Consider the following 6,986-nt stretch of genomic DNA (forward strand, 5'->3'; position numbering starts at 1 on the left):
AATCCTAAGCCCAACTCTAATCCTAACATTAACTAAAACCCTAATCCTAAACAATGATAACTCAAATCCTTAACACAATCTTAGCCCTAATTATTACATAAACCTACTCTCTTAAATTCTAATTGTGATTTTCAATAAGTCGTGTTTCCCTTCCATAGCAAATGCTTTACAATCCAAAAATATAATTAAACAACAAATATATTTTATTACTATCTAAAATTAAATATATTTGATATTTATATTGTAAAAAGTGATATTGCAATAAATATAATTAATTAGGATTCAAAATTAAATCTAATTTTGATATTTAAATATCTACTAAATCAAAAATCAAAATTTAAAATCTTTACCATAAATACAAATTAATTAAAATTTAAAATTCAATATATTTGATATAAATATTAATTAATAAAAAATAAATTCAATACAATTGAAACTGTAAAATATTTATTAGAATTATAAAAAAGTTGTTCTCAAATATCTAATTATTTATTTCAAATAATAAAATACCTTCAACATTAAGACTATCCACACATAAGTATAATTATAAAATAAAATCATATTACTATAAATATTTATCTATTCAAAATGTCCACCATTTTTCATAATTCGAAAGTGAAATTATTTTCACTCTTCCTTGGAATTCTATACTCAATTTTAAATAAAAATTAAATTAAATATTTAGAAATATAATTCATATATTCTAAATAGAAATTTCTTCAAATTTGATATAATTATTTTAACTATTATTAAAAGCTTATTGCTTGAATCAAATTTCATAGTGAAAAACTACATGCATTATTCCTAATTCAAAAAGACTTGTGAGCTTGCAATCGAGTCCATCAAGTTCTCCCCTATTTATCTCATGTTACATGTCCTCGGCCCAATAAATGACAAATGGTAGCACGTAAACTAAAAAATAATTAATAAATCAAAGTGAATGATGGAGCTAAAAACGTGGAAGAAATGACACACAAGTAATAAGCATCTTTGAAAGCGAATTGTCAAAATGGTAAATAAATGTGGACGATAATTAGACGACGACACCATGAAAATAGTAAATAAGGATCGATGGATGACTGCAATTCAATTGCCTTGCAAGGTGTTTAATAAACTTTCAACCATTGATCAATAATGCTAACTTGTTTTCTTCAGTATAATATGCCTTCAACATAAAAATGGCACAAGTCTTGGTGCTTCTGGTAGTTATTTAGGAACGATATTTTGTTTCAAAAATGGAATCAGTATGTAAAAGTTATGATCAGTCAAAGTTACCTAGGAAAAAGGTTGACTTAATGATATCAACATGACATGAGCAAACCATACAGATGATGTGGCCTAATAATTGTGCATGTTTCACCAATAAAAAAAATTGACGCTTGGCAGGGCCATGAGGTGGAAGCAATAGAATTGGTCCAATTTGAATTTGACATGTTTCTCTTTGCTGCTTTGAGAGGGGAATAAAACTCCACCTAATGAACGCCATCAATGGATCTTGAATGAAATAGAGCACAATACGAGTTAAGCTGCTGACCTCGCCCGTGGCTATACAGCCACAAAAATACACTTCCTTTACATTGCTTTTTCTAACTTCTCAAAGAAAATTCTAATTCCTCTCCTTTGTAAGAAAGTGCATTTTCGTGGCTGTATAGACGTTGCCACACTGATTCCAGCCAATTCTTAATCATAAAATTAAGAGTTGGGCACGGGTTATAATATCTAATCAAAAAAATTATGAATTGGGTTATGGCTTGTACTATCCATTCAGAGACAAATTATATAAGTCTATAGAAACTGGAGAATACCTAATCCAGATAAACTATAGATCATCAACAAATCCTTAATAACTTAAGTGCAAAGAAGGGGCACGGGTGAGATTCGAACCCTTAACCCATTCGGTTTCTTGTCATTTTGCCTGGTATTGAAATCTGAAGTCAGTGAAACATATCTTTCATTTGGCTTCCTCTCATAAATTGGCATAGAAATTTGTTTTTTAAGCTGCAAGAGCAGGTACAACAACAGTATTACAATTTGGAAGATACATGGTATCACAATAAATGCATGAAAGAAATCTACAGTGCCCATCTGAAGAAACTGCTCAAGGGCAACAGAGCAGGACGGTATAAACACAAACTAGAAAAAGAATCCAAACATGGTCATATTCCTTACAGAGGACACAAAATGTGTTGTGGTCACTTTCTCTCACAGATTACAATGAGATAGTTGTCAGTTCATATCACTGTTTGCCATTCATTGCTGACGCCTGCCATCCATGGACCATTTGCTGTTATATTAATACAATTTAAAGTGCAATGATAAGTAGGTACATATTTCTCACTCAATGGGCTGGAAAGAATTGAAGAACTCAAATACATAGAATAGATTGTTGTGTACAACTATCTTGATGTAGAATTCAAATAGAAACAATTGAATTTAATGTCATCTAGTACTTAAGTAAGTACATAATTCAAATGGATGCCGTGTACACTTAGAATTTATCAGTGTTCTAAATTGATTGAACATTAGTTACAGTAATAGGATTTAGGATTGAATCTATGAAATTTCTATAGTTTATCATAAATTATTTGATGTTTTTTTAATTTGATTGTTTGACTAATTTTTTTTCATCAAGTTTCAGATTATGTTCTAATATCGTGGGATGAATAAGTTTGAAAAAAAACAATCATAGAATTTCATAGAAGATATTTCTTTATTGTGAATTTTTATTTTTCTTGTGAATTTACTTTTTGAACATTTAAATTTTGATGCTTATATTTGTCATTTTTTTCAAATTATTCTTAGAAGCTCATTTGAAAAAGAATTCATAACATATGCTTATATTTGTCATTTTTTTCAAAGTATTCTTCGAAGCTCATTTGAAAAAGAATTCATAACATATGCTGCTTGAAAGTTTGAAAAAAAAATAATCAAAGAATTTCATAGAAGATATTTCTTTATTGTGAAATTTTATTTTTCTTGTGAATTTACTTTTTGAACAGTTTAAATTTTCATGCTTATATTTGTCATTTTTTTCAAAGTATTCTTAGAAGCTCATTTGAAAAAGAATTCATAACATATGTGTATATTTGTCATTTTTTTCAAATTATTCTTAGAAGCTCATTTGAAAAAGAACTCATAACATATGCTTGATGAAAGTTTGAAAAAAAAAACAATCAAAGAATTTCATAGAAGATATTTCTTTATTGTGAAATTTTATTTTTCTTGTGAATTTACTTTTTGAACAATTTAAATTTTCATGCTTATATTTGTCATTTTTTTCAAAGTATTCTTAGAAGCTCATTTGAAAAAGAATTCATAACATATGCATATATTTGTCATTTTTTTCAAATTATTCTTAGAAGCTCATTTGAAAAAGAACTCATAACATATGCTTGATGAAAGTTTGAGAAAAAAACAATCAAAGAATTTCATAGAAGATATTTCTTTATTGTGAATTTTTATTTTTCTTGTGAATTTACTTTCTGAACAGTTTAAATTTACATGCTTATATTTGTCATTTTTTTCAAAGTATTCTTAGAAGCTCATTTGAAAAAATATTCAAAACATATGTTTGATGAATCTTCAATTAATAATAGCATTTGATTGAAATTTCAAAACAATTAAGTATAACTTTTAAAAAATTAGTTTAATTGAATATTTTGTCAAGAGGGCTCTCTCATAAAGCATTCTTGAAGAATGGGTTTATCTTGATGCTAAGATCATGAAGAGATTTTTTTAATTGTTTATGGAGCCTAGTAGCTCATTGTTAGCATTTACACATTGGACTATGTCATGTTGACTAAAGATCCAATACTATTGATCAAGTTCTCTAACAACCTTTCTTGAATGACATTGTGGCGTGTCCAACCCATGTCCTATGTATCCACCCCAACCAGTTTGTCTCTTTGCCACCCAAAATGCATTTGTGTTTAGCCTAGTCTCTCTAAAGATTTTTAAAGGATTTTGTGATGTTCATATAGGAAATATGCCACACTTAAAGGATATTTTACTTCAACTTGTCGAATACTTGTTATAGCCCAACAAATGCACTTAGCACATGATTAAGGGTTCTTCTTTCTTTAGTAATTCTAGATCCAAACCTAGGCCTAATTCATCGAGAGATGGCCCTTCCCTCAATAAAAAGATATTGTCAAACTAGTTGGAAGTTACATAAACAACCAAAATAATAGAGAAATTCATATTCTATTACTAATCCTTAAGGTGGCTTCATAACCTTGAGTCACTACAATTTGAAACCTAATTGATAAATTGAAGGAGGATATTGTTGCTTACTAGTTAAAGCCTTCAAAGGAGGTTACCAAGCCTAAGTTCATCCATACTTCTATTATCATCTCAAGATGGAAATCAAATTTAACAATGTCTATCATTCTTCTCTTTGTGATGTTCGTCATTCTTCAAATTTAAAGTACAATTTAAAACGTGTTACAGTGTTCTAAATTGATTGAACATTAAGGAGTTTTTGAGTGAGTTAGAGTAATAGGATTTGGGATTGAATGTATGAAATTTCTATATTTTATGATAAATTATTAGATGGCTTCTAAATTAGGTTGTGTGACTTATTTTTTCATCAAAATTTCAAGTTATGTTCTATGATCCATCATATGATGAGTAAGCTTGAAAAAAAAGATTCAAAGAATTTCATAAAAGATATTTCTTTATTTGGAATTTTTATTTCTCTTGTGAGTATACGTTTTCAATAGTTTAAATTTATATTCATATATTTTTCAATTTTTTCAAAGTACTCTTGGAAGTTCATTTGAAAATCATTCATAAAGTATGGTGAATCTTCAATTAATAGTAAAGTATTATTGATGTTTAAAAACAATTATATATAGAATTGAAAAGATATTTTAATTAGATATTTTTTCATAAGGAATCTGTCTTAAAGCATGCTTGAAGATGATGAAGGGTACTCCCCTAAATAACACAAATAAATAATTAAAATAGAGAAATAACATCAAGTTGGAAGAACGGAAAGTTGGCTTCTTATTATCTTCAAAAGTATGGAATTACAAGTTTTTAAAATAAAACACACAAACCCACATGGGCATTTTCATTGCAATATTCTATAAGCAAGAGCCACCACCAAAATCCCAAAATTGTCCTAGACAACCCTACATACCTTCTTTATATAGACAATTTTCCACCACCCAAGAAGGTTCTAGAAATTAAATCCTAGACCTTGAAGCTAATCAACTCAAAATTATCATTTTGTTACATATTTTATTACATTAGAGTAGGCCTTAAAAACTTTTAGAACTCAAAAGAGATTTTGAAGAAATTTCATTTTGCCCATTTTAGGTGGTGTAACTTCCAAAGACCATAACTCAATGCCAGTTGCTCTAATTGACTAATATGACCCCATTTTGGAAATGTCTCGAACTGATTTGCAATGCATGATTAATGAAAGCTCCAAATAGTAAAGGTTTGACCCCTTTTTAGAGCCTCTAAATCCTTCAAAACTGAGTTCAAATTTTTTTATACCCTATTGCCAATACCAAATAGCTTCACAAATGGACTTGATATTACAATGAAACTATAGTGGCAAGCTAATTTATATAAAATGAACCTCTAAGGATGAAATTAGAACATTCTAATCTCAAATGGCCAACTTACTAAAAATAGAAAGCCTCTAAAAATAGTAACTCTACACTAACAAGCCCTAATTAAAAGATAAATCCAAAATATTTTTTGGGTAATGCAAGATTTCCTTTACACCCAAGATGATCCTACATCAGACGAACATGTTTATTTTGCTGCTAATATCATGAAGAGATTTTTTTATCAAATTATATATGGAGCCTAGTAGCTCATTGTTAGCATTTACACATTAGGCTATACATGTTGTCATGCTTGAATAAGGATCCAATAACATTGGTCAAGTTTTCTAATAACCTTTCTTGAATGACATTGTGGCATGTTCAACACGCCTTGTGTATCCACTATTGGAATAATAAGGAAAGGTAAGATGTTGAAAGTTGGGGGAGTAAGTATCCTCTAAAACTTTTAGTCCCCAAATCATATGTTGCCCTTCTTATAACTGATCAACATGTGCATTCATGAACATAACTTCATTAACTACAATGTAAACATAAACCATTAACACATGCAACACATTGACACACTAATTCAATCATGCAGAAACCCTTGGTTAGATAGAAAATTGCAGTGGAGATGACACCCACAAATACTTCACTACTATAGCAAGAGGTTGCATGTTAGGGCTTACAATGGTGTCACTTTAGTGACTTACTCAGTTAGGATTAATACAATAGTATCTGTTTAAATCCACCTTTCTCAAGGATTTTGCAATATTCATAAAATTTGCACTCAGTTAAGAGATTTACAATGAAGACTATTAGGCCTACCATGGTAAAGGATTTAACTACTACAATGATAAGAAAGTAGAAATGGATTGATCTAAATAGTATAAAACTTACTTTGTTGAATCATAACGTTGTTCTTCTCATTAACTGTGTCTCATGTCTTGTGACTAATATCTGTAATCCTTCCTTCTCTTTGTTTTTTCTCTATATCTCTGCTATACAATAGATTTCTCCACTTCTTCATTCCATCAGCATAACCATCTCGATATATTACAACAACTTTAAACTATTATACATAGGTCCATATATAAAAATATTTTGTCACTTTGATCCATGACCTAATTAGGGTTTCATAAACTTTTAGAGTATGCCTTTGATCAAGATCTACAACCTATATACATCCTTTTCTTCTTACTTGTCTTCCTTTTATTTCATTGGTTAAAATATTTTTCATTGGATTCATAAAGTCAAATATCTCTTCCTAATAAATCTTAAAAACAACTTTTCTCACTCAGTAGAATTGAAATACATTGCATTCATTGAAATCACAAGCTTTTAGGTTCATCGTATGAGGCTTGGTATAAAATTCTATCTTATTGGATTGGTAGTAATGTTGTCATTGAGTAGTCTCTTGATTCA

General features: G+C 29.1%; 1 long non-coding RNA gene across 1 annotated transcript; it reads right to left on the reverse strand.

Moving 5' to 3' along the window:
- Positions 1-1,055: 1,055 nt before the first annotated feature.
- Positions 1,056-2,728, reverse strand: LOC149538076 (uncharacterized). Its single transcript, XR_016356512.1, has 2 exons — positions 2,170-2,728; positions 1,056-1,998 (listed from the first exon to the last, which is right to left on the reverse strand). It is a non-coding gene; the product is annotated as an uncharacterized LOC149538076 (long non-coding RNA).
- Positions 2,729-6,986: the final 4,258 nt, after the last annotated feature.

Source organism: Cupressus sempervirens, chromosome 9 (assembly GCF_028749045.1).
Source record: "Cupressus sempervirens isolate cs-2001-9-10 chromosome 9, ASM2874904v1, whole genome shotgun sequence".
NCBI classification, from domain to species: domain Eukaryota; kingdom Viridiplantae; phylum Streptophyta; class Pinopsida; order Cupressales; family Cupressaceae; genus Cupressus; species Cupressus sempervirens.